General features: G+C 49.2%; 1 protein-coding gene across 1 annotated transcript in view; it reads right to left on the bottom strand.

Moving 5' to 3' along the window:
* The window catches only part of OTUD4 (OTU deubiquitinase 4), a 147,654-nt gene that overhangs the window by 121,421 nt on the left and 13,330 nt on the right, over positions 1–12,903 (bottom strand). The window lies entirely within an intron of this gene.

Raw genomic sequence — 12,903 nt, 5'->3', positions numbered from 1 at the left:
TTTCTCTTTCGCGAAGAGAAAATGATTTTACGGTGAGTACACAAAAATCCGTTTTTCTCTGACGCCTCTTTGGGGGACAAAGGACCATGGGACGTCCTAAAGCAGTCCCTGGGTGGGTAAACAATAAACAACGCAACCCAAGGACTAGGAACCAGTCCCGGATAGCCAGGAGCGCCTACTGAGATAGGTGCTCTACTGTCGTTTTCAGAATTTTCCTACCTAGGTTCGCCTCAGCCGAAGCCTGGGTATGGACTTGGTAATACTCTGAAACAGTATGTAGGCAAGACCAGGTCGCAGCCTTACACCTCTGTTCCACTGAAGCCTGATGCCTAATGGCCCAAGAGGCGCCAACTGCTCTTGTGGAATGGGTCCGCAGCCCACTAGGAATGGGCTTGAGTTGCAAGCGGTAGACCTCCTGGATCGCAGAGCGAATCCAGCGAGCCAGCGTTGCCTATGAAGCTGCCTGTCCTTTCTTAGGCCTTTCAGGAATGACGAACAAGGAGTCCATGTTTCTAAAGAGGCTGTCCTGGATACGTAATATCAGAAAACCCTCACAAGGTCTAGCGAATGTAGAGACTTATCCACCCTATGGACTGGGTGTGGACAAAAGAAAGGCAGAACTATGTCCTCGTTCAAATGAAACGGGGAAGTAACCTTCAGAAGAAAATCTGGAAGGGGGCGTACAACCACCTTATCCTGGTGAAAGATCAGAAAGTGTTTGCGGCAAGAGAGTGCTGCCAGTTCCAAAACTTCTCTGATGGACGTAATCGCCACTAAGAATGTTATCTTCCAGGAGAGAAGAGCAAGAGAAGATTCCTTAAGAGGTTCAAAGGGGGACCTCTGGAGACCGTCCAAAACGAGATTGAGGTCCCATGGCTCCAGCGACCGTTTGTACGGGGGAACTAGATGGGAAACGCCCTGGAGGAAGGTCTTGACTTGCGGATTGCAAGCTAGACGGCATTGATAGAATATTGAGAGAGATGAAACCTGCCCCTTTAGGGAGATGAGGGCCAACCCCTTTTGCAACCTGACTGTAAAAAAAAAATCAAAACAGGAAAGTTTTCCATGTACGGTGGTAAATACAGGATGAAGGCCAGCTTTCGGGCACTGATCATGGTGGAGATGACCGCGGGAGAGAATCTTGCTCTTGTTAAAGTCTAGGTCTCAATGGCCATGCCGTCAGCTTCAGGGCTCTGACGTTCTAATGGGAAATGGGCTCTTGGGTCACCAGGTCTGGGATGCTTAAGAGGCGCCATGAGCAATTGTACTAATTCGACGTCCCAGGGGCGCCTGGGCCAGTCCGGTGCTATTAGTATCACCGAGACTTCTTCTGCCTTGATCTTCCTGATTACTCGCGGCAGCAGGGGCAGAGCTGGAAATATGTAAAGTAGACGGAAGCGACTTCAGGAGGAGACTAGAGCATCCACGCCAATGGACTATGGATCACGTGACCTGGCTAAGAACGCGGGTACCTTTGCGTTCAACCTTGAGGCCATTAGATCCACGTCTGGTGTGCCCCAGCGAGTGCAGATGTGTGGGAACACTTCTTGGTGGAGAAACCACTCTCCGGCGGCCAGGCCTTGGCGACGTAGAAGGTCCGCCGCCCAGTTCTCTACTCCCGGTACGTGTAACGCTGAAATCACAGACCCCGTCGATTCGGCCCAGGTGAGGATCCTGGGGAGCTCGAGATAAGCTGTCTTGCTGCTGGTACCTCCCTTCTGATTGAAAAAGGCCACAGCTGGTTGCATTGTCCAATTGGACCCGAATCAAACGACCTGCTAGCAGATGGGGGAAACTACCTGAGCGCAAGAAAGGTCGCGCTGATTTTCAGGATGATTTCTGGGAAGGCAAGACTTCTGGGGCATCCAACATCCCGAAGCAGTGTGGAGCCAGTACGCTGCTCCCCAGCCTAAGAGGCTGGCCTCCCTGGTCAGGAGTAGCCAGTCCACTTGGGAGAGAAAATCTCCCTCTTGATATGGAAGAGGGCTGAAGCCACCAGAAAAGCGCATACCTCACTGAAGGTGTCAGGTGAAAAATTCGTCCAAGGAAAAAAGGGGCTCTTGTTCCAGGGCAGCTAGAAGCGCCACCTGCAGTGGGCAGTGGTGTGGCTAAGCAAGCGTCACTGCCTCTATAGCCGCCGCTATCCTACCTAGCACTCTCACACTGAATCGTATGGAGCGAGAGAAGTACGTAGAAGGCAGTATACCGCCTGTTGTAGAGCGGTCGCCTTGTCTTGAGGGCAAAATATCAAGCCCCGAAGGGTGTCCAGGGACATGCCCAGGGAGGCGACGGATTTTGACGGGACCGGAGATGATTTGACTGGAGTCAGAAGCCACCCTAAGCGGGATAGGGTGCACACAGAGATCTGCACGCTGGTTGAGCCCTTGATGAGGAGGTCATCCAAGCAAGGCAGAACAGCCACTCTCCTGGCGTGAAGGGCACTCATTACGGCCGCCATGACCTTGGTGAAGACCCTTGGTGCTGTGGCAGGGCCGAGGGTAGGGCTAAAAATGAAAAAAGAGGTCCTGAACCGCAAAGCGGAGGAACTTTTGGTGAGCTGGGGTGATGGGTATGTGAAAGTACACGTCCCGGGGGCGGAGCGATGTAGCTTACCAGAGAGGACGCACAGAGAAGGAGCTCCTCTAATCCTGACTTCATCCTGGCCGTTTAACACTTGGTACCTGATCCGACAACCTGCCCATCAGCTGCTGTGACAAGGGACGTCACCTGGAGACTGTCGGTCCCCATCGGTGCTATTTATCTTTTAATCCTGCAGGCGCAGACTGATCTCCTGAGGCTGCAGCACGTGGAGCGGCAGCCATCTTCCCCGCTGCCGGCACCTTCAGGGAGCGGCGCTGTGTGACTCCAGAGAGCAAGGAGGAGTGCAGGAAACATACCCTGAGGGACGATCCAGGAGCAAAGGCATTGTCTGGGGGCTGGCTGTTCCACTGGAGCTGCTCCCTGAGCCCTGCACAACATCACTGAATCCCCTGGGGCTGGAGCGTGGGACGCAGTGGCCATCTTCTCTGCGACCTGCAGCTGCATGGTGAGCGACGGCGTGTGACTCCAGGAGCGGAGAGGAGCAACAGGAGCAACAGGCATATACCCACAGAGGAAGACCCGGGAGCGGTGAGCACAGGGAGTTATCTCCCCCTTAGCTGTGTATCTGGCAATCAGTGAGCAGCACACTTAGAGCCGGCGGCTGTGCAGGAGACATTAACCCCTAGGGTGCTGGAGGGTTTGGAGTGTGAGCCTTGAAAGACAGGCCCTGCAGACTCTCTGACACATGAAAACATAGGAGAGACACATATTGAAGTCCCCACGCTGTGCAGGCCTGCATCACCCTGATAAATATACCCTGAGTGCTGTGCTGCCCTGGGACTTCCTTCATTGTTATTTTACAATATAAAAGTTGCAGTTTTCTGGCTCTCTGGAAGAGGTGGGCAAGTGGAGACGGACATATTATTAAATATACATTGCAGAGGCACGGATTTGGACGCACAGGGGCACGATAAGAGAGGGGTGCAGAAGCGGCAAACCCCCAGTGAATCAACATGAGTCCCCCTAAACAAAGTGGAGCTATTGATAAGCTTAAAGAGTACGCAAGGGGTGGTCAGGCAGATACCCCTAAAGCCAGGAGAAATACCACTCAAGCACCATTGCCTGACGGGTCAGAAGATCAAGATGATTTAACCCTGAGGCAGGTGTATGAACAGCTTCTACAAGCAATTTCTACAAGCAATAGCTCCCTCACAGGGAAGATTGAGGAGGTACACTCAGAGGTGGGCCGCTTGCGTCAAGACATGCAATCCCTGAGGGCCCGAACAACAGAAGTTGAGACACGAGTGTCAGAACTGGAAGATCAAATAAAACCACTTAAAACCAAAATGACTACAATGGCAGGATCAACAAACGCATGGCGCCAGAAATCAGATGATCTAGAGAATCGCATGCGTCGAAACAATATACGGATCATAGGACTGCCAGAACACTCAGAGGGTCAGCATCCGGAACGGTTCCTGGAGGAGTGGCTGAAATCTAATCTTGGGAACGAGTTCTCCTCGACGTTTGCAGTGGAGAGGGCGCACAGAGTTCCAATGAGACCTCCTATTCCAGGTGCACCGCCGCGTCCCTTCTTAGCAAGGATACTCAACTGCAGAGATAGAGACACAGCACTCCGCCTAGCCCGACAAAAGAGCCCACTTAAGTTTAACAATGTTACACTCTCGATCTTCCCAGACTTTTCGGTGGACCTCCAGAAACAGAGGGCCACCTTCATGGATGTGAAGAGAAAATTAAGGGAGCGAAACATCATCTATTCTATGCTGTACCCTGCCCGGCTCCGCATAGTGCATGAAGGGTCGTCTCTGTTTTTCATTACACCTGCTGAGGCTGAGGACTGGTTACAGTTACACCCGAGACCTAAGGGGCAGAAGCAATGAGGCTACGTCTACTAAGTGACATTTGCTGAGCCCCCTGGTGCCCTTCATCTCCCATTAAAGCTTGAAGCCCCCTTTGAAGAAAGACAAGACTTCTCCGTGCCTTGAGTGATGGAGGAATTGGCCAGGAGTTGGTTCCTGTGAGATGGGAGCCCTATTTTGTGCACTCTAATACCACCTATACCAGGACACTGCATTCAGTGGTGGTATCCCCATTGATGTTTGAAATGTTTTACAGGACTTATCGGAAAGGTCCTGAAGTTCGATATTGTTTTTCTATGTTTCCAGCTGCTATTGCATTAACTTTATTTCTTTGCAGAGATAGGCTTCAAACTATTGGTGGGTTAACCGCATCTAGTTGCGGGATGAAACGCGCCTTATACTTGGGATCCTGGTTCTATAAACAGATTTATATGATATGGGGTCAGAGATGATAGTTATGACCTGGAATGTCAGAGGCCTTAAGTCTCCCAAAAAACGTATCAAGGTATTTTCCCAAATTAAGCAAATCAGAGCTCAGCTGGTGGCACTAGTGGAAACTCACCTCACACGGGACATAGCCAGACTAGTAAACAAACCATGGGTACAATGGTCGGCGCATGCGTTCCACACCACCTACTCCAGAGGAGTCTCTATATTGGTCCATAAAAACATACGATGGGAAGCAAAGGTGGTAAGGCGTGACCCGGAGGGGCGGTTTGTGTTTATATATGCGTCTATAGATTCTAGAGATTATGTGCTACTATGCATTTATAACCCCCCACCGGCTCGCGTTTCCGTTCTTAAACAGGCACTGAGCTTTGCCCTCAGCTACCCAGATGCATATGTGTTATGCATGGGGGATTTTAACCTTGTGATGAATGAGGAGCAGGACAGGTTTCGGGTAGATGGGGGGAGACAACAATCGACCCCGGATTCGACTGACTTACAACAATGCGTGGAGGGAGGCGGGTGGATAGACCTTTGGCGACTCCGACATCCTAACACTCGAGAATACACATGTCACTCCTCCACTAGACGTACGCTGTCCAGACTGGATTATATTTTTGGGTCAAGCAACGTCGCGACCTGGGTGGATGATGTGGTACACGGGGTCAGGGGCATATCAGATCATAGCCCAGTGATCCTCACTCTTAAGACTAATCAAAATGTTAGCAAACCCTTTTGGAGGTTAAACCCCTTTTGGTTGAAATTAATTGATCAAAGCGATAGGACCCGGACCCAAATAGAAGATTTTCTAAAAATCCACCCTAAACCCTGGAATATTAACTTGGTGTGGGATACTCTCAAGGCTTACCTTCGGGGGTGTCTTTCTTCAACCATAACATATCTTAAAAGAGCGACTAGAAATGAGGATGACATGGTGGAGGGGAGACTTAAGGACCTAGAGGCAGAATATATTACAGCCCCAACCGATGGGAACAGAGCAGCCTGGATGCATTCATACAGGCTGTATATGCAACACTGTGAGACCAAGTCCAAACGCAAACTGTTCTTCACTCGACAATCTTACTTTGAGCTTGGAAACCAGTCCAGTAAATTACTGGCATATATGGTTCGGCAACATAACACCTCAAATACAGTACTAGGTATACGGAGGGCAGACGGCTCCACAGCCACATCCCCTGAAGATATCTTGGAGTGCTTCCATGAATATTATAAAACCCTATATACTTCTGGAAGCCCTCATGGAGTTCAAAGCTGTGGGGAATATCTATCGGATTTGGAGTTTCCCACTTTGAGCAGATCGCAACGGGAGTCTCTGGAGGCAGACATCACACTGGACGAAGTGATTACAGCCATCTCAGATATGGCTAGGGGGAAATCTCCGGGTCCAGACGGTCTCCCCATAGAATTCTATAGTAAATATTGTGATGTATTGGCCCCGATTTTATTAGATGTTTTCTCTCATTTCTCAATCGGTGACTCTCTACCTGCCTCCTTATACGAAGCGCACATAGTTGTGCTGAGGAAGGAGGGTAAAGACCCATTCGAATGCGGCTCATACCGCCCTATATCCCTAGTCAATGTGGATTATAAGATCTTTACCAAAATATTGGCGTCCAGGCTCAATTCAGTTATATTGAGTATAGTTCACCCAGATCAAACAGGATTTATGCCTGGAAAAAACACCTCGATAAATATAAGACGGGTCCAGTCCATAGTACAATATAGTACATTGTTCCAGGAAAATGAGTGGGCCTTGGCCTCGCTGGACGCGGCCAAGGCATTTGACTCGGTAGAATGGCCATTTTTGTTTGCCTGCCTCCAGAGATTCGCCTTTGGGCCTAGATTCAGCAATTGGATTCATATATTGTATAGGTCCCCGACGGCCAGGGTACTGGTCAATGGCATTATATCTGCACCTTTCTCACTGAGACGGGGCACAAGACAGGGATGCCCTCTGTCTCCAGCATTGTTTGCACTTGTTATTGAAGCTTTGGCAATTAGAATTCGCTCTCATCCACAGATCACTGGAATCACTATAGCCGACCGCACAGATCAAATAGGATTGTATGCGGATGACATGGTTGTCTTTTTGGACAGAGTACAAGAGACCTTGCCTGTGGTTATAGATACTATAGATAAATTTGGGGAGTTTTCGGGACTGCACATCAATTGGGATAAGTCGGCTCTGATGCCATTAACACAGGGGTCTAGAATTTCAATGGAGGGTAGGTCACCTCTGCAAGTGGTGACTAGCTTCAAGTACCTGGGAATACACATACAGAAGGACCATACACTAGACTATCAGACATGTATAACACCACTCCTGGAACACGTCAAACTTAAATATAACTCGTGGAGCAAGTTACCCCTGTCGGTAGTTGGCAGAATCAACTTAATCAAAATGATATTACTTCCAAAACTCAGTTACACACTACAACATAGTGCAGTATCAGTACCCAAATCCTTTTTCTCTACGCTGAACTCGCTTACTACTTCTTTCATATGGGGCAGATCCAGACCCAAACTCCGGTTATCCATTTTACAGAGATCCAAGAGACTGGGAGGGATGGCTTTGCCGGAGTTCTTCCTGTACTATCTGGCGGGGCAGCTTAAAGCACTAGTGGCCTGGATGCCTGGTTGTCAACTGCCGAACTCCGAGAGTCACTTGGCACACGCGGCCGGGACTGACTGTTTGGTGGGTTTTTTGGAATCAGATGGACTGAGAATATCACGGCAACTACCCCTCCTCAAGTTGGCAAGATTGGTCTGGCGACAAGCTAAGAGAGTGGCACATTTTGAGGGAGTGGTGGCGGAACTCCCACTATGGGGGAATAGCCACTTCCATACTCTGAGAGATCACCCCTCAGCACAATTTTGGATCACTCACAATGTCATTACACTGGGTGATCTATATGCCCCGGGAACCACAACCTTCAAATCCTTTGACCAGATCCAAACTGAATGTAATATCCCAAGATCGCAATTTTTTAGATACCTGCAGATTCGTACAGCGATTCAGTCCCATATGCAGAAAATTGGAACGGGGAAACTGATATCAACACTCCCGATGATAGGTATCCTAAAATCACAGGGACCTCGGGGTTTAATCTCAGCCATATATACTTACCTGTTGTCGGTGGGGGTGGAGTCGGACCCCTTGCCAGCCCAGGATAGATGGAGATCTCTAATTCCCTCTCTACAGGGAGAGGAATGGGAAGAGATATTGGAATCTCCGACTGCGGTATCCCCATCAGTTAATAATAAATTGATTCAATGCTACATTGTCCACCAGGCATACCTTACTCCAACTCGATTATTTAGTATGGGCCGTTCTCGCACATCGGAGTGCCCGAGGTGTCATCTCTCAGGGGCAAATTTCATACATATGATCTGGAGCTGTCCCAATATATCCTCGTATTGGAGGGGAGTGACATCTCTGCTATCATTGATTGTGTCAATTCCTGTTTCATGCGACCCATTGATATGCCTATTTGGGGTAATGGAGGAAGAGTCCTGGGATCATTATATGATAACATTCCTCAGAGGGGCATTATTTTTGGCTAGAAAAGTAATAGCCTTGCGGTGGATGGGGGATTCGAGTCCAACTGTGAGGTCCTGGGTTAAATTAGTCAATGCAACTATAGTCTATGAGCGGGTGGTATACTACAACAGGGGGTGCCCGGAAAAATTTAACAAAATTTGGGGTCTATGGAACTCTTCTCCAGACACACTTACAGAGGCTTAGAGGAATCTATGCGAATAGAGGTGGTTCCCACTAGATGTTGGGAGATGGAAGCTATCCTACGGTATCTTGCGGTAAGGTGATGCAATGTAGCTGTTGTTGTTCTTTCTTTTTCACCTTTTTATTCCCTTTTCTACCCTGTTTCTTAAAATATGGTCATGCTGATCGTTAGAGCAGTTCTTATGCTTAATATAAAACTGTATATATATATGCAAATGATAAGAAGAATGGATAATACTATTTTATCTTGAGTACAACAGATACTATGGACTCTATATGATTCTTCAGTGTTGTGAACGTATAGCACTATCCATGTACTGAGCTATTTCTCACATTGTGAATGTCAGCTATACCATGTTTGAAACTGTTAATAAAACGAAGTTAAAAAAAAAAAAGTACACGTCCCTGATAGCTAGGGAGGCAAGGAATTCACCTTCGACTATAAAGGTAATAATGGACCATAGGAACTCCATTCTGAATCTCCTTACGTGCACATGTTTGCTCAGGTGTTAGAGGTCCAGGATGGGTCGAACTGACTCGTCCTTTTTTGGGGACCACAAGAGGTTGGAAAAGAAGGCCTTGAAACTCTCACCGTTCGGAACAGGTACCATCACCCCCGCCGTTTGGAGGGAGTGGATTGCTGAGGAGAAGGCCTCGCGGTGTTTTGGAGCCTTTTGGGGGGGGTTTGAGAGAAAAAGACCGACCCGGGAACCGGGTCCGGAATTCAATGTGGTAACCGGAAGACACAGGGCGTCGCACTCATTTGTGGTCTGAGGCGGCAGCCCAGATGGAGGAGGATGAGACTCCTCGGTCTTTGTCTCGACTGCCAGGACAAGGTGGACTCAGGAAGGGCTGAGAAGGTCGGGCCCTACGTGTCTAGTAAAAAAACGTCCTGGGCTAGAGTTGAGGGAGTGAGGTACTCTTTTCTTCCCGTGGCGTCAGGAAAAAGAGCCTGTTCAGACGATCGCCAAACTATTGGTTTGGAAAGGAGTACTGTGAGAGGCTTGTTAGGGACAGAGTCCGCTCTCCATTATCGGAACCAGAGGACCTTACGGATGGCTATGGTATTTGAGGCGGCAAAAACTGCGCAGGTAGCAGCGTCGAGGGAGGCCTGCATGAGGTACTCCACCGCCGCAGCAATGTGAACTGTTACATCTGTGAGGGTCTGAGGAAAACTGGTATTCCTGGTGCCTGTGCGACCCACACGGAAGGAGAGAGGGACCCGCGGCCTCAAGGCGGAGCGATCGAGCTGCTCCCCTTGTCTGTCGGGTCCTTGAAGGAGGATCCATCAAGTAAAAGACAGGAGTGGTCCTTCAGGCAGGCGGGAAGACGGGTGAGGGTACACCGAGGCCGGATCGGCCCAGCCCTTAGAGACAGCTAAGCCAAAGGGGTACCGGTACTCCATGAGTTTACGGATACCGAAGCGGCGTCAAACATTTTTTTTAGGTTTCTTCACCCTTTTAAAGGAGACCGCAGGGTCAGTAGTAGTGGATGGGAGATCTTCCACATGCAGAGTTTGGTTGATTGCTGCAATAAGGGAGTCCATCGCAGCTTGATTGCTCGGGGAGGTTGAAACCAAGGAATCATCCTGGTACAAACGTCATTCCCCTTCCTCCGGCTCCTCAGAGACCGCGGAACATGTGGGAGAACCCCATCTGTCTACCCCCAAGGAAGAACCCTGGAGGTCATGCCCTTTTTCTGATCTGCAACCGGTGACGCAGAGGGCTGATTCTTATCAGAAGGACCTTCTATAGAGGTGTCATCAGGCCGCGTTATGTTCAGGGGCCCCGAGGGGTGTGAGGACGATGTTGCATAGGCAGCACCGGGTTCTTGGAACTGTGCCCATTCCAGGGGACTGGGAGCCATAGGCTCTGGGCTGGCAGCGGTTGCTGCAGTGGTGGCGGCGGGGGGGGTTGGGAGCTACAGTGGCACCGGACTCACGGAAGGAAGAGGTGCTATCAAACCCTAGTAGTTCAGTGTGGCAGGTAGTGCAGGCTGAACATTAGAAGTCTTATAGCTGTTGCTGTAGTTGTGCAGGGCATAAAACATGTGACTGCAGCCGTAGCTTATCGTGTGTCGGAGGGGGCGGGGCTTAGCTCCGACAAGAACGTCGACATGAGGAAATATAATAAAATGGTGGGAAGGGACTCCCCTTCCCCCCTCCAGCCCTGCACAACAACGGTGGACAGAAAAAAACTCCATAAGTGTACCGCAGCTGCGGGTGCACTGAGTCCTGGGATCTCTCCCCTTCTCCCCGCCACATGTGGAATGCTATGTAGGAGTCTGCAAACAGCCCATGTGAATTCAGACAGTGACCTCTGCTCCAATTCATGTCAGGAAGGAATCCTCAGTTAAAAATCATGTCAGGGAAGAGTCCTCAGGTAAAATTCCTGTCAGGGAAGAGTCCCCAGGTAAAATTCCTGTCAGGAAGGATTCCCCAGGTAAAATTCCTGTCAGGAAGGATTCCCCAGGTAAAATTCCTGTCAGGGAGGATTCCCCAGGTAAAATTCCTGTCAGGGAGGATTCCCCAGGTAAAATTCCTGTCAGGGAGGATTCCCCAGGTAAAATTCCTGTCAGGGAGGATTCCCCAGGTAAAATTCCTGTCAGGGAGGATTCCCCAGGTAAAATTCCTCTCAGGGAGGATTCCCCAGGTAAAATTCCTGTCAGGGAGGATTCCCCGGGTAAAATTCCTGTCAGGGAGGATTCCCCAGGTAAAATTCCTGTCAGGGAGGATTCCCCAGGTAAAATTCCTGTCAGGGAGGATTCCCCAGGTAAAATTCCTGTCAGGGAGGATTCCCCAGGTAAAATTCCTGTCAGGGAGGATTCCCCAGGTAAAATTCCTGTCAGGGAGGATTCCCCAGGTAAAATTCCTGTCAGGGAGGATTCCCCAGGTAAAATTCCTGTCAGGGAGGATTCCCCAGGTAAAATTCCTGTCAGGGAGGATTCCCCAGGTAAAATTCCTGTCAGGGAGGATTCCCCAGGTAAAATTCCTGTCAGGGAGGATTCCCCAGGTAAAATTCCTGTCAGGGAGGATTCCCCAGGTAAAATTCCTGTCAGGGAGGATTCCCCAGGTAAAATTCCTGTCAGGGAGGATTCCCCAGGTAAAATTCCTGTCAGGGAGGATTCCTCAGGTAAAATTCCTGTCAGGGAGGATTTCTTAGCTATAATTCCTGTCAGGGAGGATCTCACCTCAGCTCCAGTGTGGAGATTATGACGCCTGCTGTGTCTGGTCACACTTGGTGCAGAGCGTGTATCAACTCAGAGCCTGCCAGAGGGACTGAGGAAGTTTGTTATTGGCTCTGGAAAATCGGTGCCATCAGACCCGTCGTCCAGTGAGTAACAGCCCAGGATCCAGCGTCGCAGGAGGGTGTACGGGGAGGCAACACTCCGCGTTCCCGCCTGCTAATGGTTTTGGGAAATCGGTCCCCGAAGGAAACCGTCGCCCTCTAAAAACAAAAAATTCTTGCTGCAGTAGTCTGCAGAGATGTGCCTCCTATAGACACTAACCTAAAACGGAAGTAGCCTAGCTGGGCCAGGGGGTGTATACTGCAGGGGAGGCGCTAACATCTTTGCATCTTAGTGTCCTCCTATGGATAAGGAGCATAACACCCATGGTCCTGTGTCCCCCAATAAGGCATCAGAGAAAAATGTTTTTACCTCAAAGAAATAATTTGTGATCCCAATCTGCAATGTCTGTATAGTTTTTTGCTTCCTCCCCGGTACAGGAGCTGTGATATGATCAGACCATGTCCCTGTACAGTCAGACACAGTACATAGCACGGACACATATATAAGATTATCTCAGCACAGGAACATTTTATAACACACATCCAATTGTGGAAATTATTATACCAAAATCTATTGATTAAAATCAACTTTGTTTGTGGGACAACCTCTTTAATGAGTATGAGAGGTTTACATCACTTTGATGTCCAACACAAACCCTAGAAACCCAGACCTTCCCTAATTGAACTTCTACAAAGTCCCACATTTAATTTTGTGGTAGATTTCTCATGTAAAAGGAAGAAATGGACATTTTTGGTGTATCACCAGAGATTCACCAGGGTATGAGAGTAAAATTTTGTTAAAGGGAACCTGTCAGCAGAAATTTCGCCCAAAACCTAAAAGATTCCCCCTCTGCAGCTCCTGGGCTGCATTCTAGAAAGGTCCCTGTTATTATTGTGCCCACTTTCTGACCAAAATAAAGACTTTATAAAGTGGTACCTTTTTGTATTCAGATTCTGTAAATGTGACACGGGGGCGGGCTGCCTG

The sequence above is a fragment of the Anomaloglossus baeobatrachus genome, chromosome 1 (genome assembly GCF_048569485.1).
Source record: "Anomaloglossus baeobatrachus isolate aAnoBae1 chromosome 1, aAnoBae1.hap1, whole genome shotgun sequence".
NCBI classification, from domain to species: domain Eukaryota; kingdom Metazoa; phylum Chordata; class Amphibia; order Anura; family Aromobatidae; genus Anomaloglossus; species Anomaloglossus baeobatrachus.
Note: the sequence above shows the minus strand (reverse complement) of the source record. Positions and strands in the feature narration are given on the sequence as shown.